This window comes from Sorex araneus, chromosome X (assembly GCF_027595985.1).
Source record: "Sorex araneus isolate mSorAra2 chromosome X, mSorAra2.pri, whole genome shotgun sequence".
In the NCBI taxonomy this organism is placed as follows: domain Eukaryota; kingdom Metazoa; phylum Chordata; class Mammalia; order Eulipotyphla; family Soricidae; genus Sorex; species Sorex araneus.
Window position 1 is genome coordinate 315,301,312 of NC_073313.1, and position 24,851 is coordinate 315,326,162.

Here is a 24,851-nt window from a genome sequence, read left to right on the forward strand (position 1 = left end):
CTTGCTGCCCTCCTCTGGCCCACTCTGCCTTCTCTCCTTTTTGCTTACTAAGCAACAGCCATGTGGGCCTTCTTTCAGGTCCCGAGACATCCAGACTCCTTTATGCCTTGGGGGTCTTGGCCTTAATTGATCCCTTGTCCTGTAATGCTGCTAGCTGGCTCCTGGCCATCCTCACATCAAAGTGTAAATGGCATCTATCCATAAGGGCCTTCTTAAATGACTCACCCATCTCAAATAGCAACTTTTTATCCTATGCTAACTTTTTACACAGCTTATACCGCTAGCTAATACTTTTTTTGTGCAGTTCTTTTCTGTTCCATCTCAGAAGAATGTCATGAAAATAGACGTTTTCCCCCCTCTTCACTTATCCTTTTTCCCTTATATATCTCCAGGACCTGCATCAATGCTTGGCACCTTTAACATTCATTCAATATTTGGTGAATTTTAAACTTCCTTTATTTTGTTGCATATAGTCTGATATCTTCTTTATAATAGCCTGCTTTGTTTTCCAAAATTATATAATCAGGGAACTCACTCAAAGGCATTGAGTTTTAAAAACATGCTGTATATTTAGGATGTGATTCATTCATCTAAAATTTTAGACTCTTGACTATGTCCTATGACGCAAATGCAATATTGATCGGAAAACTTTCCAGTAATTAACCACATAGAGTTGGCGTTTTCCCAAGGCCATTATATGTTTATGGATAACGGACAAAGCTCAGAAATAGTTTTGATTGTATTAGGCCTTTTACTTTGATTAACTTTGAGTTTCATAAAAACTTCTGAGATTGCAATTATTATTGTCTCCTCTTGCCTGTGGAATGACTATGTTGGTGTAACACAGTTCCTATGAATTGGAACATGCTGCTGGTCAGATATCCAGAAGGAGTTCCCTGAGTTCTTTCTTTGGGGTCTTTCCCAGGGGAAATCGGGGTGTCAGTAGGCTACGGCTCTTAACTAGAGGCTTGGGAGAAACATTCACTTCACTTATTGAAAATAGCACATTCAGGTGATGTGGCGTGCAAGAGATCATAGGATGGGGGTGTTACCCGCACGCCCTCAGCCCAGATGAGATCTGGAGCAGCTGCACACAACACAGCCCCTCTGCTCCTTAAAGATTATGATCCAGGAGGTCTACTAACCCATTTTGGCACCCAGAGACTTATAGAAATGCATCTAGACTGTGAGCTGAGCTACGACCCCATGCCGCCCAGAGAGGGGGAAGGATTTTCTCTCCTAACACTTTCTTTCTACGGGGAAGATGGCAGCAGCTCCAGCAGCAGTGCCCACGTGGCATCCGTCATTTTCTAGGACTCACAACCCAGAGGTACTTGCTTGTGGTGATGTGGTGCGCAAGAGATCATGGGATGGGGGTGTTACCAGCACGCCCTCGGCCCAGATGAGATCCGGAGCAGCTGCTCACGACACGGCCCTTCTACTCCTTAAAGACTATGATCCAGAAGGTCTACTAACCCATTTTGGCACCCAGAGACTTATAGAAATGCATCTAGACTGTACACTGAGCTAAAAGAACAGAAATCCAGGGGCTGGAGCAATAGCACAGCGGGTAGGGCATTTGCCTTGCACGCGGCTGACCCGGGTTCTAATCCCAGCATCCCATATGGTCCCCTGAGCACTGCCAGGGGTAATTCCTGAGTGAAGAGCCAGGAGTAATCCCTGTGCATCGCCGGGTGTGACCCAAAAAAAACAAAAAACAAAACAAAACAAAAAGAACAGAAATCCGAAACCGTGTGGTCACGACAGCAGAGCTCCTATAATCTTCATTCTCAGCAGTGGAAAACAAACAAACTATCAAATGATACCTTTTCAGCAGGGTTGGTTGTTGGGGGGAAAAGTCCAAATAATAATAGTCAGTTCTCTGTTGAAATATTGAATGTAACCAAAGTATAGAGAGAATAAAGTGAAGATCATCAGCCACTCAGGTGCGGGGGGGTGGGGTGGGGAGGGGGGAATATTGGGGTTCTTGGTGGGGGAACAGGTGCACTGGTAAAGGGATGGGGGTTTGATCATTATATGACCATGATCACGATCACGAAATCCCGTTAATCATTGATTTCTCGAGTGGGCTCAGTAACCTCTCCATTTGCCCTTTTCCTGAGATCTTAGAAGTCTCTCTCCACTAGCCCCTCCCAATGATGTCGCACTGGAGGCTCTTTCAGGGTCAGGGGAATGGGATCCAGCTTGTTACTGGATTTAGCATATGAATATACCATAGGAAGCTTGCAAGGCTGTTCCATGTGGGCAGGAAACTCTCAGAAGCTTGCCAGTTTCTCCCAGAGGGAGAAGTAGGCTACAAGATATAGCTTCTGGGAACTTGCTTTTAAGTCTCTGGATGTTGGCTGTTGATGGGATAACACACACTTGGGTTCCTCTGCTGGTATCTTCATGCGTGAGGCCTGTCCGAACGTGTGGCGAGGGGCCTCGAGCATGGCTGTAGTTGGGTTCCGGTGGTCTTCGGCAGCCGGGAGCTCTGCTCGGGGCGGGGAGGGAAGCTGGAGCCCATCCCCTCTGAGGGGCCCCGGGGAAGACAGCCAGGCGTGGGGGCAAGAGACTCTCTCATCATTATATGACTGAGACTTAAACCTGAAAGCTTTGTAACTTTTGTCACGATGATTCAATAAATTTTTTTTAAAAAATAGCATATTCAGGGGGCCGGAGCGATAGCACAACGGGTAGGGCGTTTGCCTTGAAGGAGGCCGACCTGGGTTCGATCCCCGGCATCCCATATGGTCCCCCAAGCACTGCCAGGAGTAATTCCTGAGTGCAAAGCCAGGAGTAACCCCTGAACATCGCTGGGTGTGACCCAAAAAGCAAAAAAAAGAAAAGCACATTCAGTTCCTTTGAATTGTCGAAGTCTAGCTCTTTATGACCACAGTTGTAAGGTCTCCATTTTCTTGCTGTTTGTTTACTGGGGTTTTCTTTTGTAATTAAAAAAAAATTAAATTGAGATTTTGTAGTCTACAATGCTACTCGTAAAGATGTCTCATGCACACAATTTCAATCTCCAACCCATTACCTGTGTACCTCCCACTCCCTCAAGAACCCCAAAACGTGGGGCTTCTTTCAGCCCTTAAAAGCATTCTCATTCCCAAACACAGGACTCCCATGTGTTTTGAGGCTCTGACTTCTTTCTCTGCTGTAAGCTGGAGAAACTGCATGTGAAAATATATAGTTCTACCTGGCCCACGTGTTCTAATTAGATCTTTTCTCCTCACCACCGGACTTGGCTCTAGATCTGCACAGTTCTGTCCCAGAAGGATTACAGAATAGTAGTAGAGCAAATACCTAGCAGGAAAAATGCCACGGTGCAAACTATGATTAGGCCCAAGCTGTGACTTGTAGTCACAAATAAATTTAGTTAGAAAAAAAATCTTCAGGTTTATGATAGCAAGTGTTCCACTTCTTGGTTTTATAAGAGACCACTTACTGAATTTCACCACTGAGTCATCATCACAGCATAATGGGAACATCCTTGTGTTTGGTTTTTCAGTATTATGAGCGCAATTTAAAAATAAAACATCCCATAATGGTAATGCTCCACCCCACATTTTTTGTTTTGTTTTGGGCCACACCTGCCTGTGCTCAGGGCTTACTCTTGGTTCTGTACTCACAGATTACACTTGGTGAGCTCAGGAGACCACGATCAAATCAACCCAGGGATCAAACCTGGATTGGCCATGAACAAGACAAATTCCTTACCTGTGGTACTATCGCTCCAGCCCCACATCCCATTTTTTAACCAAAAATTTTTTTAATAAATCTGTAATGATTGTGTGTTAAAATATGGTAACATCATCATGTCAGCTTAAATCTAAAATGGTGCTTCAGTGAGGTTAGTGGGGTGGAGGGGCGCGGTGGAAAGAGGTAAAATGATGCATTCCCAGAATTTACCTTAAGCATTAAGGGTCCGTGCTGGGCTCATCTCTCATCTGTGAAGCTTATCTGTACCCAGTGTATGAATCAGAGCGCTGAACTTGTGGCTTTCAGAGTTGATGTTTCCAGAATATATGGGCCTGTACTGCTCCAGGAGGCAACCACTTTTTCATATACTAGACTGAATCTTCCTTCTTGGAACAGTGCTCTGGGCACATACTCTGCTCTATTCTGACCGGTAGTTGGCATCCACTTTCCCATGGCTATAACTCCTCTATCAATGCCTCCCTGCACTGCACAGGGACCCCATATTCTTGGGGAGTTGGTCCCACAAGGTTGAGTCGTTCTTGTCATCAATCTCCACATCCCCATCTTTGAGTTTCCTTGCTTAAATTCACATGAGACAAAAATGTAAACTTAAAACTCTAGATTCTCTCTAAGCCTATAATTTATGAATTTGTCAGCTATTGCCATAATGTGAGTCAATGAAAACTCTAAAAGTTCAGATCTGGAGTAAACCTTTGTGATCATCTTATCCAGGCATCCAATACCAACACACTAGAAACACAGGAAGGTTGAGAATTAGCACAAATGGTCTCAGTGCACAAAAAAAGTTGTTTGTTTTCAAATTACTCCCACCGAAGGGCCATCTGTAATTTCATCAGATCCTCCAAGGGATCTTTATGAACCCAAAACAACTGACTTCAACTAACTCATTTAAAATGAAGAAACAAGTGCTTCCTTGATGACATCAAACAGATGACCTGCTATTTCTTACATGAAAAATTCAAGGTATAATGGGGACTTGGTCTGAGTGATAGGTGGGCTTAGTGGTATGCTAGGACTGGCTTGCTCTGCCGTGTGACAGCTAATTTGTGCATCTTTTCTCAATTTCCATGTCATGAGTTTATGCTAGTAGGTTGGAATTGGCATTGGATGGAGTTTATATCAAAGAAATGGGTAAACATTTCAAATCACTTCGATCCAATGCTCAGGTCCTGGAGTTCTTGGAGCACACAACTGCATATGCAACCATGCAACAACTCCAAATTCCACAGTACTAACATCCCAGTGGGAGGCCACCAAATTAGAACGATAAGTAACATCGAAGTTAATTAAGTTCAACGAACAAAAACAATAAAACAGAAGACTTACCTAGCAACAACAGCTAGGAAGCCCTCATGTAAGGACTTAATGTTTCATGGTGAGATATAACAATTTTCACAATTTTTTTTAACTGAAGTACTTTTTGCAATTAAATTCAACATTTAGCTGTAAAAAGCAATATTAAATAAATTATTTTGTGCCTGCTGAGGGGGCAGGCTTCAGGAGGTGGGTTTGGAAAATGAGGACAATGGTGGAAGGAAGGTCACACTGGAGGTGGGATTGGTGTCGGAACACCGTATGCCTGTAACAACTGTTTTATGAACATCGTTGTAAACCATAGTGTTTAAATAAAGATAATAAATTAATTTTTTTGCTTTTTGGGGTCACACCCGGTGATGCACAGGGGTTACTTCTGGCTCATGCACTCAGGAATTACCCCTGGTGGTAATCAGGGGACCATATGGGATGCTGGAAATCGAACCTGGGTTGGCCGCGTGCAAGGCAAACACTCTACCCGCTGTGTTATTGCTCCAGCCCCTAAATAAAGAAAATAAAAGAACTAGAGGTTTTGTCTATATAAATGAACTCACCTGTGTTTGTGTTGGGGATGGGGGTGTGTGGATGGGAGGGATTCTTGGGACATTTGTGAAGGGAATTGGTCACTCTAGTGATGGTTGTGGTGTTGGAGCAATATATGCATTAATGTGTAGGTCATGCCCCTCAGTAAAAATGGTAGAGGGGGAAAAGCAACTTGCTAAACTATGATGTCTTTAGGAGTAATTCAATGAAACCAGTAACTTTACAGTGTGATTTTCAGGGAAAGAATATGTAGAGGTTTAAAAGCATTTTCAAGGTAGCTATGTTTAAAATATTATCAACTTTATAATTTAAAAAAACTATCTTTAAAATTCAATCTCTTTGGGGCTATGGAGATTGCTCAGTGGTCAAGATTCATGGCTCTGGGACCTGAGTTCAAGCCCCTGCCCCCCAAAGTCTCAGAACCAGCTCATCCAGTAGGTATGGTCCTGGTGGTCCCGAGCATCCAAAGATCTAAGCAGTACCCTCAACCCCAGCAGGGAATAGTGTGGTATGGCAAGGAATGGCCTATAGGCCATCTGGGAACTGTCTGAGGGCAAAAATTAAAAACATAAATTTGTAAATAAAAATTTCTGGGCGGTCTCAGTAACGTCTCCATTAGTCCTAGCCCTGAAATTTTAGAAGCCTCTCTCTACTCGTCCTTCCCAACAATGCCACATTGGAGGCTCTTTCAGGGTCGGGGGAATGAGACCCAGCTTGTTACTGGTTTTGGCATATGAATACACCATGGGGAGTTTGCGATGCTCTCCCATGTGGGCAGGAAACTCTCCGTACCTTGCCAGTTTCTGCCATTATTGTAATAAAAATTATATTATAATAAAAATTATATTATAATAAAAATTGAATAAGTGTCATAAATGTCACCAGTTTTCCGTTTGGGTGCCATATGCTGAAATAAAGCAGGTACAGAAGAACATGCCACAGAACAATCCATCTGAACAATCCTGGGAGGTGGTGAAAGATTTGCCTTCATGAGCAATTTCTTTATTTGCCTAGTAAACTGGCCTCCCCCTTCTCACCATGTTCTGTCCATTGGAGATGCTCTTGATGGAAGCCCGTGTTGGGGAACCAAGATGGCAAGAGCAGGAGCAGGCAGAGCATGGTGGGAGCATTCAGAGCACCAGCACCCCAGAACAAATATTCAACTCCCTTCCAAGCAGTGGAGGATGCCTGGCTTTGTGCCCCAGGCCTGGCCTTGGAATATCCCAGAGGTCTCCAGGAGCAGAGTGTGGCTGTGGAGGAACTTGCTGATGGACATGGACATGAGTGTGCAGCTACCCGTGGACCCTACTGTCCCCAACCCCTTCAAGTTTGTTTCGTTTATGCCTGGTGTTCATTTCACTTTGCACTTTTTCAGTTCCCCTGGGGATTTATTGAGTTGATTTTAAACTCATTTTCATGGAGGTGAACTTTTAAAACATAGGACAAAACCCATCAGATCTTTAACACCTGTTCAATGGGCTCTCCAGATGTAAGCTCTCCAGATGTCTACAATGTGTCAGGGACTACTGAGCCCCCTTCCCTGGGGTGTCCTTTGAGAGGAAGCAGCTCTAAATGTTATTGCCCTACCTCCCTCCCCCCTAAAGCAAATGCAACATGAGGGATGGCACCACAAAGATATTCCCAAATCTCTCCCAAACCAACAGACTTTCTACACTGGCATGTGAGTGCATTCCTGTTGCTTTTACATATGTGTATATGCAGGAGAGGAGGGACTGGGAGATTTTTGGAGAAATAAGAATAAGTATTAGAATAAGAAATAATAAGAATAATATTAAAATAAGAATATTTAACCATGGGGCTGAAAACTTTTGCTGGGAATTCAGAGCACTTGGTGTTGGTTAGAAAATGCTCCCATTTTTCTGTGAAGGAAACCAAGACACAGAATCCCAAGCAAGTATTGCCCTGTCATGAACACAACTCTACATGGAGGCTTCCTCGGTAAGGTCCTCAGCACAGAACGACTGCTGGCCAGCTCTTCAGCCCTCCTCCCAATATCACTTCTTTATTTGCTCTGTCTCCTTTGGAGTAGGGGGGTTAGAGGGTCACAGTAGGACTTCTATAGTCCCATGTAGGATATGGGGGAAAAGGCACCAGAGCTCCCCATAGCCCTGTGTGGTACACTGTCCATGACCAAGCTTTTTACTTGTAGTTAAGCATTATGGCACTTTGGCCAGGCCCATTTCCATGCCAGGGTAGCACATAGCTCACTGCTTGCCCTAGGTCTATCCAGTCCCTCGTCAGGACCCTGCTTTTGGGGTACTAGGAAGTAAGAGCAACTCAGGCTTAAGCTGAGGGAACAGATGTCCAGCAGAATGAAAATATCATTCAGAGTGAATTAACTCCCAAGTTACAAAAGCATAGCACTGTCTTCCTGTGTCCATACAAAAAGGATATTGCTCTGAATTAACTATGCAAAGGACTTAAGGAGAAGAGAAAAACAATATTTACAAGTTAACAGAGCACAAAGAACGAAGTTACAAATAAACACAGAGGAATGGGAGCACTGTGATGAGCGTAACCCAATAAACTTAAGCTCCCTGCAGCAAGGCAGAAAGGATAAACCAATGTTATCCTACAGTGTACTCTAGCATCCACACCATGGGTGGTCCATAGTGGACCTCACACTTCTCATTGTCTGTTACAGAGTTCCTGTATAACATGAGTCCTGCAATCTTCCGTGGCCTCTCAGACTGAAAAATGTGGCAACTGGGGACGATTGCTCCACTCCAGTTCATTATCCCCAAATCTTGCAATGCAAGCATTCATCAGCAATGCTTAACTCATTGTGATATCTGCATTTCATCCTCTGGAACTCCCACATTCAAATCTGGCATTTTCTTGAGGTCTGGAAGACCGAGAGAAAAGATTCCAGAAGTTGCTTTATTCTAAACATGAGGTACACCTTCCTGATACACAGATTTTAGGGGGATTTGATGTTTTGTGGATGGGGAGGTGTCTCACCTGGCAGTGCTCAGGATTTTCTCTGGCTCTGAGCTCAGGTATGATTCCTGGTGGTGCCTGGCCGACCATATGTAGTGCCAGGGATACAATCTTAGTTGACTATGTGCAAGTGCCTCACCCACTGTCCTTCTCTCCAGCCCTGGAAGCATGAGTTTTAGATCCTGTGATATATTGCATGGGGGGAGCTCTGCAAAAAAAAAAAACCATGCAAGGGTAAAGCAACCCCCCCCCACCTCCTTACAGAAGGCACCCTTTACCCTCCCTCCTGAAAGAGTTTGAAAAGAGCAGGAACTTCAAACGCAGGCATTGTTGTCACAACAGCACCAAATTTTGGTTTACATTTGAAATTCAAATGCAGGCAGGATGCCTGAGTTTTGATTTTTCAGTTGCTCTCACATCTCCTAAGGAAAGCATTTTCCCTGTGAGGATGATGCTGTGAGGTCAGAGTTTGGGTCTTGTTGGCATTGCTCAGGAGGCTGTCCTTCCAGGAAGGGCTGCAGAGACCCTGGGAACGGGACCAGCCCAGCTCACAAGTATGAAGAGAATGTCGGGAGAGGAAGTGGTGGTTGTGAGTCAGCATGAGTCATCTCGTTCCAATGAGAATGAAGACTGAGGTGTGCGCCTTTTTTTCCTTTTTCTTCCGTTTTTTTTTGGGGGGTCTCAATCGTGTGGACATTTTGTGGGAATGGACAGAAAGCAACGACTGTCGAGTGGTTGCTTTTGAAGTTTCAAACTCATCTTTGAGGCCTGGAGATCCGGAGCTGGCCGCTGCCTCTTCACGGCTCAGTTCCCCGGGAAGGTGGAGCCTTTAGCTTCTCCCTGGTGAGTGTCTGTCTTTCTGTCATTTTCACGGTCCTCTCTGCAGCTGGCCTCAGCCCCAGCTGTGCTCAAGCTGTTGTGTGTTGGAGGGAAGGCAGCAACACCATGGAGAAATCTTGATTTCTGCAAAGTCTTCCCTCTATGCATGCCCTACTCAGCCCAGTCACTCCTATCCTTCAGCTGACTGGAGTTGTGAGCTGTGAGTTGGTAGCTGGTAGACAGTGTTGTCTCAGGAGAGTGATGCTAAACTTCCCTGCCTACGCTGTGGGAGCCCCTTTGCGGCATCAAAGTGGAGTCCAGAGCTGGAAGCGGATGAAATCTGTGCTAAACCAGAGGCTGTTTAGGTCGGGCAAGCTTCTGTTCCTCAGAGGGGAAGGAAAATGTGCAGGAGCAATTATCTGGCCACCTGGTGAGAGTGAGGAGCACAAGAGAGAGGCAGAACTTGGACTTTCCTCTCCAAAAGTGCTTGAAAGATTCCGGGAAAGTTTTTGTACTTTTTTCTCCTCTTTTCTGTAGCACTGATAATTACAAACTGTGTAAAACAGGGAGGGAATAGACTGGGGCTTGGGGGTCAGGGGGTGAGCATGGGGGACCTTCGTGGCTGGAGCTTGATCTGAACTTGTTATGTTTCTCAGACTGAGCGACTCTTCACATGAAGCTTAGCTGTACTGTCAAGTAAAAATACAGGAAACTTGGTTGACTTTTCTTTTGGTAATGTCGTTCTAATTACTGTAAAGGAAACGGTTAAAATGGCATAAATACCTTATGGTAAACACTTTTCAAATTTGCTTAGAAAACTGCACAGCAGTAAGGAGGGCATGACAGGGAGCTTTTTCAGTACAGTCATTTGAGTGCGTGGGCTTGCCGGGTTAATAATGAGTCAGCTCCCAGCTTCTAAAATTGGAACAGCTAAGAGCCCAGCTCGGCAGAGTGGCCCGGTGGCTTCCAGAGGAGTGCTTAGCTGTTTGCACTTGGGTTAAACTTGGGTTAAAATCTCCTTGGGATGCCTCTGTCATGTGGGTGATTCCCCCACCCCACTCCCAAACCTGGTTCCATCTCCTTTGTGTCTTGTGGCTTAGGGGCTCCCATGCTAATACCACATTCTTTAGTGGATGTGTCTGATTTGTAGGTTCTCCATTGAGAAAACAAGCGGAGGATGGATGGGGTTTGCTAAATAATCCATTGAGTGCTGATGAAGCACTGGGCTGCGTGGAGCTGATGCGGATTCTAAAGCTGCTTCTCTGGGCACCAGGCAGGGCTGAGGGGGTAAGGGGAGCCTGAGAGAGGTGCTCCAGGCTGAGCTGCAAAGCCTCTCTCGGCAACGCCAGGCAGAAGCGGAGGTGGCGGGGTTGTGGACTTCAAAAATCAGAGAACAGTGTTCTGTGGAAGAAAACCTCTCCGCAAGATAAAAGAAAGTCTATCTGTCAAGGAAAGTCTTGTCAAGCAAGTTCAAGCCGGTCAGCTGGGATCACAGCTCAAGGCCCCGATGTTGTCCCAGTCGTCTAAATGCCACGTCCCCAACAGGTTTTGGTTGGCCAGCCCGTGCTGGGCTCAGACTTAGGGCTCTGAGAGTGCCCGGAAGCCAGGCTGGCGGGCCTAAGGCCTGCCACTGGTCTTCAGGGAGCTTCCGCTGCCTGGGTGGGCTTCAGGGAGGATCCCCACTGCCAGTATTCGCCACAGGGTTGCACAGAGAGGTCATCTCACCCGTGCCTGCCACTGGGGCTGTTTTTCTACCTGGCCCTTCTGTCGGTGCCCTGATGTTTCCAGTAAATCCAAGGAGGCCCGAGGCTCTCCCGTAGCTGAAACTCATCTCTGGCCCAGCGTCAAAGCAGAGCCCTCAGCCAGTCAGGCTCCCTTAGTGGGAATCCTCCCTAGGGTTCGAAGAAAATCCGTCAGCTGTGAGAGGGACAAGTCACGGACGGTTCCCAGGCCTCATGCAGGCTCTTGAGCTGTCCCTTGTCTCCACTCCTCTATGTGTGCCAGGGACCAGGGCCAGATGTACCAGTGTGCTGGGGTGAGACTTGACCATCCTGGGTGTGTACCAGTGGCTGTCAGTAGGTTGATCAGCTCCCACAACCTTGTGTGGATTTGCCACTGCATGGACAGTGCCCATAACTCAGCTCTGACCAGCCATGAGAAATGAGTCTATGGGGTGAGGCTGTATCACTGTATCACTGTAATCCTGTTGCTCATTGATTTGCTTGAGCAGGCACCAGTAACGTCTCCATTGTGAGACTTGTTACTGTTTTTGGCATATCAAATACGCCACGGTAACTTGCCAGGTTTTGCCGTGGGGGCAGGATACTCTCGGTAGCTTGCCGGGCTCTCCTAGAGGGGTGGAGGAATCAAACCTGGGTCGGCTGAGTGCAAGGCAAGTGCCCTCCCCACTGTGTTATGGCTCCAGCTCTGCTTTTGCAGTCAGAAGATTCCATGAAATTGGGCCAGAAACAAAGCCGTTTGCCATCTCTGAACATGGGAGGTTTGTTCATACTATTTGTTGCTTTGTCTTAGTTTGTCGTTAGTGAAAGGAGTTGGTTCCAAGCATGAAGAATGGCAGTGGGACAAGAGAGGAGCATTTTGTGATACGAATCAACATTTGCTTCTTTATGGGATGCCAAACGCAAGGGTTTCATTTGTGTAAGGCATGTGCACTACCACAAAATGCCCCCCAGAAGTGATTTTAAAGGGATTGAAGTTGGAGAAACAGTACAGTGGGAAAGGCACTGGTCTTGCATGTAACTAACTCCGGTTCTATTCTGATATGGTCCTCTGAGCCCTGCCAGAGTGAGCACAGACCCAGGAGTAAGCCCTGAGTATCATTGGATATGGCCCCAAACCCCAAACCAAGTATGTCTGCTTGCAAATTGAAGGCATGTGCCTGATGTCCTTTTGTCTCTCATACCTCCTGCCGAGACAGCCAAGACATTCCCCAAAGCAGTCCCCACCTGTCTCTGAGTGGAAAGCTCAGCCTGGAAGGGAAGAAGGGATTTAATGGCTCCATGTCCAGCCTTCTTTATGGTGAGGGGGAGGCACTAGTGCCTGCCTTCGAGGGGCTACTCTTGGCAGGATAAGTGATGACTGGCACAGGACTCAAAGAATATGTAGCATCTGATAAGAAAACAACTGCTGGTTCAGAAATAAACTCAGGCACTTCTCCGTCTCTCCCTGGCACTTTTGTCACAGGGAACCTGCCACTAATGGTCTCTCTGTCCCCTGGTCCAAGATGTTCCCTGCGCTGGCACCTACACGGTAGCTTCTGCATTCTCAGCCCCTGTCCCAAGAAGGTAATACTTCTCAGAATGCTTCTTGTTAATGTCCAGGAAAACTTGGGACTCTAGGTATCAGGGTCGCCACTATCATCATTATCATTGTTGTAGTCAAAATTATGGCAACCAGAGCAAATTTTGTTTCAGTGGGTCCGACCCAAACCGCATGCTTTCTTTGCATTACCCTCAACCCTCTGACCCCCCAAACACAAACATACCCAACCTGGAAGAAATGAAGGACGGCAGGTTACTCCACTCAGTAGAGGTCCAGGGTTTCCAGAGCAGCTTCTTCTAGGACAGGGGAATCCCACACTCGAGTAGGAGATATAGGAAGGGTAGACCAGGAGGATTTGGCAGAGCATCCAGCAAACTGAGGCCAAAGTCAAGACCCCAGGGTGGAAGCTGCCGGACCCTGTGCTCATATTTCCTGTCTACAGCCAGCACCACTCGACTTTTAGCTGCTGCTTATTTGAAAGTCCTTCCAGTACACAGTGCTGACTCATATTGACAGCACAAAGTCAGATATACCTCCAACTCACAGCCCAGCCCTTCCTGGATAATCCCAGGGATCATTCTCAGGCCTCCCACAGGCCTCCCCCAAGCCCCAATCATGTCCTTTTGCTGCATGTGTGCCCCGTCTGGAATGTGTGGCCAGAGAGGAGCAGCAAGGTCACTATGCAGCTGTTTCCAAGAGAGGAGACTTGGAATGCCCAGCACCAGATCTGCTGTGTTAATCTGTTGTAAACGTTGCAGGCTTGGAGGGGAGTTTTTTCCCTGCATTGCTTCTTGGGCCAGGCCCCAAGGGCCCCTCTCTACCCACAGGACTGGGGATGGCATTCCCCCCTCCCCGTTCTGACCGGACCACAGAGTAGGGAAGGAGACGCCACCAACCAATGAGGATCAGATTAAAGTGGACCTGCAGGAAGGAGGAGGGGGTGGGAGGCTTGGCTTGCACCAGAGGATTTTTCTGATTAAAAAACAAAATGGTTTTATTGCATCCTGTATAATCATAAAAGCTAATAGTGATGGCAGATCTTAGCCCTTCTGAGCTTCCTGCTTCCCTTTTGCTTTCAGGATTGATTGTCCTATAGGGAGGACTTCTGCAAGAGTATAAACTCCCCCCCCCCACCACCACCCTAGCCTTTTATAGTAGAACTGCATTTGTTTAGTTGTTTTCAATGGAGAAACCTTCAATAAAGTGAGGTCCAAGGAGTTCATTTGATTCATTTATAAAGGAAAACTTTACAAACCAGCATTGCCTGCAAGAAGTCAGGCTTACTTTCTTTTCAAACATAAAAAGACAGGAAGCAGACTGTCAGGTGAAGATGGATGAAGTGTTGCTTCCTTCTTAAAGTTGTCTTATGGCTTCAAAAGGGTTGCTAGAGCTCCAGGCATTGCTTCTGCATTCCACATTGAAGGAAGGAGGATGTAGGGCAAAGGGTCAAGTAGCCTTCATGTCAGACTTTTTAAAAAAGAACTTTTGAGAATTCCTGACTAACTCTCATCCAGTCATTGTCACCTAATCTAAGAGAGAAGCCTAGGGAATATGGATTTTAGGGGCACATTTCTGTCCCAAATAGCACCAGGTGTTGACAACATAGGAAACAGAAGAATGGATGTAGGAGAGAAAACACTGTCTCCACGACAGGGTTTTTATGAAAATGACTAAACTTATGTTTTATGACATTATTAGTCTTGTGAGTAGATTTGAATAAGTCACTTAGCTCCTGTGTGACTGCATGAGGGCAGGGGTCTACTTTGTGAAGCAATCACTTGATCTCACTGATCGTACGTATCAGACCAAGAGACTGATTTCAAAAGCTTTCAACTAGAAAGAGAGCATTTGAAGCAACAGAAGTTTTGCATTCTATCTAAATAGAATTTCTCTTCATTCTCCTTTCACCAATTATTTAGCATTTATCCAATGAAAGAATGATAATTCACATAAATCTGTTTATTGAATATTTATTTGATGTCAGGTACTATCCTAGATACTACCTACTCCTGACCTTACTTAGTCCTTGCAAACATGAGAGCCAATCCTATCACGATCATTTATCCCTATTGTTCAGATGAGGAACATGAGACTGTATGTGCAGGTGGGGGGTTGGGGTAGAAGGGGACTCTGGGGGTTCCAGAGCAAGGGTCTATAAATGAAAAGCTTAAGATAAAACTGTGTCAAATGCGGAGTTTGGATTTGAACCCAACGATCTGATCCTTTGACCCATGAAGCGGGAGTGAGTGGGCAGATAACATCTCTCCTATTTCTGTCTTTCTGGTGAAACAGACCTAGGCAGACAACATCAGGCCCCTGAGCTGTACAGAGAGCTGGGGAATCCCTCGCCTCCTCAGCATTTCCTGCTGACAGAGGACACAATGTAGAACTAAGTCCACACTCTGGGTCTTTCCCACACAGTGGAGGACACACCAGGAATCCCAGCTAGGGGCTCCTGATACATCCCTTCCCTGCCAGCCAGCTGTTCTCCGGGTCAGAGTCATACAAGGAAACTACTGACACTCACTTTATAGACCAGCAAAGTTCAAACAAAAAGCAAAAAGGCCGAGGGAGAAGAGATTTAGCTTTAAGGAATAGAGTGTAGGCATGTAATTTAATCTGATGAAATGCCAGAGGTCTCATGTCACCCAGTTATCTAAGTTGTGACTCTGAGGCACTGAAGTGAGGATGGCTTTGGGAGGGGGGCTACGTGCACTGCGGTTGCACCTGCCACCTGAGTTCTTCCTGAGCATTGCTTGTTATGTGCTAGTTCAGAGGCTCACTTTATCCCTCTTTCAGCTCCTTCCTAGACAAAGGTGGCCACTGAAAGCAGTTGGTAGCTGGGGGAGCTCCTACAGGAGTCTGTTACCCAATAACCACCAACTGTACTCCTAGCTCTGGTGTGAAATACAGAGATGATGACTGGGAAGCTCCAGTAGTCTTGTTGAAATCGTAAGACAACACAGAAGAAGGGAAATGCTAAAGATGATGCTAAAGAGATCTGTTGTCTTTGGGGAAAAACACTTACTTTTTTTTTATTAGTGAATCACCGTGAGGTACAGCTGAAAACTTATGAACTTTCATGTTTGCATTTCAGTCATACAGTGATCGTTTACATCCCTCCACCAGTGCCCATTCCAATGTTCCACCAATGTTCCACCAAAACTCCACCAATGATCCCAGTATCCCTCCCCCTACCCTCACCCAATCTCCCCCAACCCCATCCTGCCTTTGTGGCAGGGCACTCCCTTTTGTTCTCTCTCCTTTTGGGTGTTGTAGTTTGCAATAGAGGTATTCTTGGAAACTGGCCTCACATGCTGGGGGAAAAGGCAGCTGAGATAGAGAAGGGAACACCAAGTAGAGGATGTTGGGAGGACCCATTCAGGTTGAAAGATGCATGCCAAAAGTAGACTACAAACACTCTCTTGTGATTGTTTTCAGAGCGTATTCCCCTGTGCAATGCAGGGGAGGTCGGAAAAACTATTGCTGAAATTCTGTCTGTGGGTGAACACGAAGGGTCGGTAGGGACGTCAGGTTCCTTTCATAGTTGTGACCAAGAACCCAAGAACTCAAGGGTGCTCTCTGACTCCATGAACTTGAGGCGCTTTAGCTGTCAAGAAAAAAAAAAAAACAGCAGCTATCAGAATAAAGAGGAGTATCTTCAGATAGACGCGTCTATCCCTATGCCTTCACATCACTTGCAGATTTTTCTTTTGATTTATTTATTTACATTCATTTTGGGGGCCACGTGTGGTGGTGCTCAAAGTGTATTCCTAACTCTGTGCTCAGGGATTATTCCTAAAGGTGTTCAGGGGACCCTGCCTGGTCCCAGAGATTGAACCAGGCTCAGCTTTGTGTCAGGCAAGTGCCTTAATCCTTGTTACTGTGTCTTCAGCCCTTTCTTCTGACTTGAAAATGAAGTTGAACACTTTGTTTCAAAAGTGTCTGGGTCCCTGGATCTTGTCTTCCTTGTGTCCAATACAGCAGGTGGGCCTGGGCTGCAGTGGGGATTCACAGAAGGGATTGTGTAGTGGAGCATGGAGCTGGTGCCTGAAGGACTGAACTCTGCTTTGTGGGCGTCTGCAGAGATCCCTGGCCCTACCCCCCTGGACAGCAGAGTGGTTGAGGCTCTGGTGCTTGGCTACTGGGTTCCCTCAGCCACAGTGCTCATGTCAGCATTGGGAAAGGATGGCTCCAAAGGCTTTTCAGGATGCATCTACTATCCCTGTGTCTGTTCTCATTTCTTCCAGAGCAGCGCTATCCCTCAGAAACTTCCGCAAATGTCCTCTCCTGCGTGGTTCTGAATTTAGCCAGGAGACACAGGAGGGGACTGGAGAATGGACTGTAAATTTCTGTTTAAATGCAGTTTGTTTCAGCCAAGGGGTTGTGACCCATGAAGTGACTTGGTTCCCTACTGGAGAACACAGGTTTGGAGTCATTGGTCCAGGCCTCTGGGTCATCAGGCAGCATCTGGAGAAAGGGAGAGTCACTGGGTCTCTGAGGGGTTGCTCAGTGCTCTCTGCACCTCAGAAAGGGATGGGTTCCCTAAGGTGGGAACCCAAAAGCCTGGAGCAGTGGGCAGGGCAGTGGCTGCTGATGTCTGCTATCAGGTGCCCCAGGTGAAGCTCTGAGTCCTCCTCTCTGTGGGTTGATGGTTCAGGGAGCCCTGGCAATGCCCAGCACCACATACCTTCAGCATTTCTATCAGCTGGGCTGAAGATTTCTGGGGGGTGGAGGTTGGGGGGGATGGGGGATGGGAGAGGGAGGTGGTGTCAGGGTCCCAGAAAAGGAGCTCATAATCCAGACTGACTGAACTTATGCAGTTTTTTGTGAGTTTCCCCACGGGGGGAAGGTGTTCTTGGCTTTATTTGTGCAAAACATTTCTATAGATTAACTAGAGGAGTGTCAGAGACCCTCAGGACCCTCTGAAAAACTCAGAGGATGGGTTTTGTTTTTCATTTTGACTTTGGCTCCTTAAGCATTAAACTAGGTTCATTCAGAACCGACAAGACACCTACAAGCAGTGGCCAAGTGAGTTTGACTGGACTGAAGGCAGCACATGTGAAGTCTGTGCACTGGAGGAAACTCAGTCCTGGCCCCCCATTCCCTCTCCCCCAGAACAGGCAGCTGCCAAATCCCAGCTGCCGAGAGGAAGGAGAGTAGAGGTGAGTCCCGTAACCTGCTCAGTTACCTTGGAGGCCTGCAGAGGCAGGCAATGAACAGATATGATTTTGAGGGGGAACTGCAGGGACAGTGTCACTGGTGTGGTCCCTGAAAGCCTCTTCTGCTAAGTGGTTTGAGTGCAGGTACAGATGTGCAAGAAGCAGATTTGTGCAGTTGTGTGTCGGGCTGATTTTCTATAGCAGAGGCCCAGTGCAGTAGACTCCTGGGCCCTTGGGCTTACTGTGTGTGGGGAAGGTATGTGTGTGTGGAAACTTCTGACCTTGCATGCACAGGCAAGGAAACCCATAGGACAGGTGCTCGGTGACCCAAAGTGGAGTCATCATCATGACAAAGATACTCTGCACTGCCTCAGGATGAATGCTCTAGGTTCAAAGGGCACCACAGAGTTCCCCCTATAAAAACCCTTAAGGGACCACAGTTAAATCCTGTCAACTCCCCTCCAGAGACTGCCCAGATTGTTGCTACTGAGTGCCAGCTGACATGTCGCCTGAATCATCAAAGCCTTTGGGGCACTTCACAGTGTGCCCTGAATCCAGGCAGAGCCCTGGCCATAATTCTGGCCACAAGTCAACACATTCATGAACAGGCTCTGAGCAATTATTCTCTTCCAGAAGTTGCTGAGTTAAGCCTCAGCCGCTGCTGCTCCGAGTCCTTCCAAGTGCACGGATGTCACCACTTAGGTACTTACTCTTTCTTCTTTCCTGAGAGATTAGAGCACCAGCTGAACTATCGGGCTGTTCGAGACAATACTGCCCTCTGAGACTTGTAGCTCTTCTATGTCCACCTTCACACCATCACGTTTGTGTTCTATGGCCTGGACACCAGGCTGCACTTTCTGGGTAACACTTTTGTCTGTGGGTCCCAGACTGTTCTTAGAGTTGTGTGCAAAGCCATAGCTCCCTCTTTTCATATAGTAGGTGCTAAAGTTTTCAGCCTTGACCCTGTTTAACGTAAGCAGAACTGTAAAATCCCTGCAGTTTAATCTCCTAGCTTTGCCCCATGCACCCTCCCACCAAGTATATCACCCATCAGCCCTCCCCCAGAAGGCCCTTTGGACCTGAATGGAGCATAGCTGCAATGACCCTAGAGTGCACCCCTTCACTTCTAGCCCCCACCCCGGAATCCTCTTCAAGGCTGCTCCTTTAAAACATTTTGGGGAAGCATAGAAGCATAGCTGTGGATTTTCACTCAGCGTTGTTGCACTGTTTTCCTGGATGTGGGTGGAAGGGCAAGGAGAAGTATTAAACAATCAATGCCTGATGTGGCCCCGCGACAAAGCATGGGGCAGGAAACAGCTACGGAGAGGTTTGGGCAGACTGCTGGTGGGTATCCACCCCTGTTCTCTCCCCTTCAAGATTCTGCCCCCTCTCATTACCACTTCCAGCTTCCCTCACCTCAAAGCACCAGGAACTTTGTCAAGGCTGGCTAACCCCTGGACAGCTGTAAGCTGAACCCTGGCAGCAGGGTTCAACTTCCTGGCCCTTGAGTTGCCCACGTCACAGCCTGAGTTGGTTAGAATGGATTCACCCTCAGAGGCTCTGGATCAGATGCCTCTGATTGGCTTCTGATAGGTCTGTTAAGCAGGTTCCGCCCCAGAGCTGAGCCTGACAGGCCCTTTGAAGTCCCCAGCAGTGCCTGCTCTGAGGGAAGCAGCTCTGAAGCAGAGGTGAGATGCAGTAAGTGCAGACTGCCCCCCAGCAGCATCAGAGGTGACTGCAAAGGGAGGTTCCAGTGTGAGAGAGTTGCTGTGGCAGCAACTGCACAGGCCTCCGGGCACGTCTCATGGCTGAGTCTATCCCTGAGTGCACAGAAAAGGGAGGGTTCCTTCAGAAGGCTCCCTGGGGGCCCACGCCTCCTGCTCTCCACTTACTCCCTTTGCTCCTGCTCTTCAGACAGCTTTTCCAGCAGGACAGCATTTTCCTGGCTTCTCTTCAGCTCCCCTACTCTCTGGTGCCAAACTTATTAGGATCTTCAAATCGTCCTTTCCAAACCTCCCTGGTAAAGAAAGCCGCTGAGGCAGTTAGAAGGTGTCTTCTTAGAATGGAAATTGCTTGTGTTTCAGTAACAGAGTCCCAACCCAGGAGATCATTGCAAGGGCTGAGCTGTGCTACCCTCAGCACAGTGGAGAGGTAGCTAGAGAGGGCAGAGAAGGTTGCATTCACATCTCACAGAGACTTAGGGGAGAGCAGTCCCTGCTGGTCATGAGTTGATTCAGTTTTGGATGGGAGGATTTACGTGGTTGTCTACATTGGGCCTGGTGTGAGTTTCTGCTTTACATATATTTCAATTTTAACTCCCATATCCATGGTGTGTGTGTGTGCGTGTGTGTGTGTGTGTGTGTGTGCGTGTGTGCATGTGTGTACTGTATCACTGTCATTCCGTTGATCATCGAGTTGCTTGAGTGGGTGTCAGTAACATCTCCATTTGTCCTAGCCCTGAGATTTTAGCAGCCTCTCTTTACTCGTTCTTCCCAGCTATGCCGCATACAGTAACAATGATGGGTCTCATTCCCTTTACCCTGAAAGAGCCTCCAATGTGGCACCAATGTGTGTGTGTAGGCTCTCACATATACGAGACACAGCTCCATACTGAGCTCTAGCCCTGACAGTAAGACCACAGCTAACTGAGCACCCTTCAAAAGACTTGCTTCCAAAGGAAGGGAGCTTTCTCTTGGTGGGCACCCCTGTCTTCACCCTATCCGTGGACTCAGGGAATCCCTTGGGAGCACTGGAGCTTTTTGTGGGGAGCACTTTCCTGAGGCAGTCCCAGGAAGACTTTGGTTGAGTGTGCCAGTAGCAGTAGAGACTGTCTCTATTCATCGCTAACTGTAGTTATGAGGATCTTGAGTTTCTGATTGAACTATTTTTGAGTAGGCTTCAAAATAAAAGTTTCTCAAAGGTTCCCATGAAAAAAACCTCCCACCCCATCTCCCTTATCACCCCAGCCCATGGACCACCCTAGTAACTTGTTCCCTGGTTTGTGTATACTTCTCCCTCTGATGCCTTTTAAGCAACTAGAACTAAGAGTTACAGGGAACTGTTTCCTTCCTCCCTTATCTCCAACAACTGTCATAATTATCTTTTACTAATTAGTTGGTGGGTGGAGGCAGCACACCTGGCAGTACTCAGGGACTACTCCTGACTCTGTGCTCAGGTATCACTCCTAGGGGTTTCAGAGGGCCAAATGAACTGCCAGGGATTGGACCTGGGTTGACTGTGTGCAAGGCAAGTACCCTACCTACCTCCTATACTATGTCTCTGACCGTCTTCTTTTTATTCTTAACCCAATTTTGAGTTCTGGACATGATTGGCTCAGAGTTCTAAGCACAATAGCACTGAGTGGGGGATTCCCATCCCTACAAGTCCCAAGGGCCGGGTAAGGGGGTCCATCATCAGGATTACATGCCTGAGACTCTTTGGAACACTGTTCCCACAGCAATATGTGGAAACCTGGTCACAGGCCAGAGAGAATAGTGAGAATAGTGACCCCGGGGAGCACCTTGACACCTGACACAGTGAGGTGGGAATGGAGACAGAGTTCTACAGAACTTACTTCAGGATCCTTCCAACACCCCCATAACCCTGGTCAAAGCCAATGTTTTCACCCCAAGTTGCCACCACAACAAGCACCTCCTCTGGGCCAGGCCCCATTCTGAGTGTTTCACACACTTTGATCCCTGTTTTCCAGAGAAGAGCCCATGGCCACGTAGCTCACAAGAGGAAGAGCCTGGGGACCCCTCGGTGCTGGCTGACACAGCCAAGGTTTCAGCAGATTTTGCCGAGGGACTCCTGGATTTTACCTCCACACCTCCACAGGGTGGAAGCAGAAGGCAGCACAGAGCCCAGGAAGCTGCTGGCCTTGCTGAGGCCCAGTGACACAGCCCTACTGTCCAACCTGTCCCCCCAGGTCCCAGACCGAGAGACATTTTCAGAAGAAGAACATTCTGGTCTGTAGCAGGATTTGAGCTGTGTGTAATTCCATGCCTTGGCAGTCTTTCCTGGGGCTCTTTCCATGGTGTAGACATGGCGCCTGTAGGAAAGGAGGCTAATGGTCAGTGTCTAGGACAAAAGCTGATGGAATGCACTTGGGGAAGGCATGGGTGTAGGAAATGACAAAGGAAGTGAGTGGGAGTCCATACTTGTGAGTCATCCTTTAGGGCCTCTTTGTGTATTATGGTGTCACACAACTTTGTGAAGTTGTGTCTCCCCCCAAATCCGTGTTTTGGAAGAGACCTCCACATATTCACCCTATTTGGAGTTAGGGTGAATATTCTTGGTGGAAGAGGTTGAGGTGAAGTCACCTGGAGGAGAGAGGCCCCAGTCCATAAAGATGAACATTGTTGTTACTAGTGTTCTTGGGCCCAGACATACACCCAGAACCACTGCAGTAGACTGACTCAGGCTGCTACAGCGGAAGACGGGGAAAGGCAGAACAGAACAGACCATTTCTCACACCTTTGGGGCACGGGAGGCTCTGCTAGGCCCTCACTGCCAGTCTGCAGAGCTGTCAAAGAAGACCTGTTTGTGGCTTAGCCCTTCTCACTGTGTGTCTGTGGTAGCAGCTTGCCCCTTGGACACTAACGGGGGACACTCCCCTAAGGAGATGGGGTGAAGGGTCAGGTCTGGTGCCTTGGACAGCCCCTTGGAAGCAAGCCCCTCTAGAGGTGTCTGCCCACCAAGGAGGAGAAACCATTCCTCATTTAAGGGAAGGCAAGGTTGTGCCTGGGATAAACTTTTCCTGAATAGCAATCAAAGGCTTCAAACAGAGAATTTGGTCTCCTGTTTATTTTATCTTTAAAGTTTTGGGGCTACACCTGGCACTGTGCAGGGCTTACATTTGGTTCTGGGCTCTAAGATCACTTCTGGTGGACTCGGGGAACCGTACTGAGATGCCAGGGATTGAACCCCAGTAGGCCACGTATCAGGCAAGTGCCCTACCCACCTTACTATCAGTCCAGTTCAGTCCTGGCCTTGGGGTGGGGGGGTTGATTTTGATATTTAAGGGAACAAAGGGAAGGAAAGACCATCCCAACTTTTCATGTGATGTGCCAAAAGGCAATGGGCCTGTCCCCGTCTGCTGGTCTCTCTGTGGCTTTTCTATCCCTTTGGGGCTAGAACGGAGTCGAGAGCATGGAGAACCCCAGGGATGGGAACTTTCGCCCAGAGCTCATCGTCACTCTCCTTTCCCTTCCTCCGGGGACACACTCGTGGCTCCTACTGACCTTGGTACACCTGGTTCCGAAGGCCAGAGATGTCACATTTTCTTGGGTCTTTTCTCCACCCTGTTTTCCAGTAATTGAACAAGGGTTGGCTCTGAGCCTCTCACCAGCTTGGGTTTGACACGCAGCTCAGAAAAACAGGAACCAGCACTTCATGAGAACCTCATGAAAAAAAAAAGAGTTTAAAGAACCGAGAAGTTGCCACATTATAGTGAAAGAATGTCGGGTTTTGGAAATGACCAAAATGAGCAATTTTCACCTTGAAAACCCAGCAGAGTCAGTTACACATGACGTAACCACACACCAACACAGGCATTTCTGATAAAGCAATGGCTTTTACAGTCAGGGCGCAGCTCTTCAGAGTATTTCATGGAAAGTTATTTTTGTAGCAAGGGTCGCCTTCAACAATGAGTGTTTGTTAAAAGAGTGAAACCTCAACTTCAAAGCAGAGGGGGAGCGGGACCCCATCGACTGGGGAAGGGTGCTCTGGAGCACTGTCTCAGCCCCAGAGGCCACCAACATTATGTACCTGTGGGTGGATCCAAAGGGGTCCCCGGGTCTTCACCCACTTAAGAAAGTGAGGGAGGTGCCTGGAGGAGTCTGGTCTCCAGTCTCCGTGTGAGATGCTCTTGTGGCTGAGGAGTCTGTGGTTCAACCAGCGGTCCCTAGGCCAGCAAGATTTGCTGAGTGTCCACTTTAGAATTCTTTTTGTTGTTGTTGTTTCTTGAGTCACACCCAGCGGTGCTCAGGGCTGACTCCTGGCTCCGCACTCAAGGATAACTCCTGGTAGGGCTTTGGAAATCATATTTGGTGCCGGGGGTTGAATCTGAGCTGGCAGCTTGCAAGGCAAACACCCTAACAGTGTCATTTCTCTAGTTCACACTTCAGATTTCTTGAATCATTCCTTTGCTGCAACATTTGAGAGTGGTTTTTGATGGGCAGCCACATAACTTTGAGTACAAACTCTGGTTTCTGAAGGGTGTTAAGTGAGCCGCTGGCTATGTTAGGCCATTTCTGAAGGGTAATAGCTAGGATGTGGCCCTGAGCATAGAGGGTCTGGGTGACAACACGAGAGTAAAGAAGAGGCTTCACTGGGGCCCTGAGGCAGTGAGGAGGAGGATGTCTCTGTCATCTTCCAGGGATGTCTCCAGAGTTTGAGGAAAAGGAAAAGACAAGGAAGAAGACACTAGTCACATATTCTGACTGCTGGAGCGATGCAGTCTTTCTATCAGACCTGTTTCCATCCTGCCTATTCCTCTGCTCACTGCTCCAGTCGGGTGCAAGTGATCCTTCTTGACGTGAAGACCCTTCCTGAGAATGGGGATCAGTCGCATTATCCAGCTTCCTTTGTGATGTTTTTGTGCACACCTCACTTTGGGTCTCACATCAGTCTACCTTTTAAAGGGCCTGCATTTTGGGCTGGGTTTCAGCGGGTTCTCCCTGATGAAGGATTTTATAGTTTAAATCTAGTAAAATTGGAGCAATGCACAGCTGTAGAAAAATTGATATTTTAAAAAGCAAAACATAAACTAGCAGGCTGTTCTAGACACAGCTAGCTTGCTTAATGAAAGTCTATGTCTTGGTAATTTCCCTTTTATAAATTACCTGCTAATTTGTGATGTCCTTTTGCGTTTTTTCTGGTCTTTCTTTCCCTTCCTTCCTTCCTCCCTCCTTTTCTTCCTTCTTCCTTCTTTCCTTCCTTCCTCCCTGCCTCCCTCCCTCCCTCCCTTTCTTTGCCCCTCCTTCCCTCCTTCCCTCCTTTCTTCCTCACCTCTTTCTCTCCTGCCCTCTCTTTCTTTCTTCC